Below are 218 nucleotides of genomic sequence, written 5' to 3' on the forward strand. Positions count from 1 at the left end.
TCGAGACCATCCGGGCTAATATGGTGAAACCCCGTCTCTACTAAAGAATACAAAAAACTAGCCGGGCGACGAGGCGGGCGCCTGTAGTCCCAGCTACTTGGGAGGCGGAGGCAGGAGAATGGCGTGAACCTGGGAGGCGGAGCTTGCAGTGAGCTGAGATCCGGCCACCGCACTCCAGCCTGGGCGACAGAGCCAGACTCCGAAAAAAAAAAAAGAAC

This window comes from Trachypithecus francoisi, unplaced genomic scaffold (genome assembly GCF_009764315.1).
Source record: "Trachypithecus francoisi isolate TF-2019V2 unplaced genomic scaffold, Tfra_2.0 Lachesis_group9, whole genome shotgun sequence".
Classification (NCBI taxonomy): Eukaryota; Metazoa; Chordata; class Mammalia; order Primates; family Cercopithecidae; genus Trachypithecus; species Trachypithecus francoisi.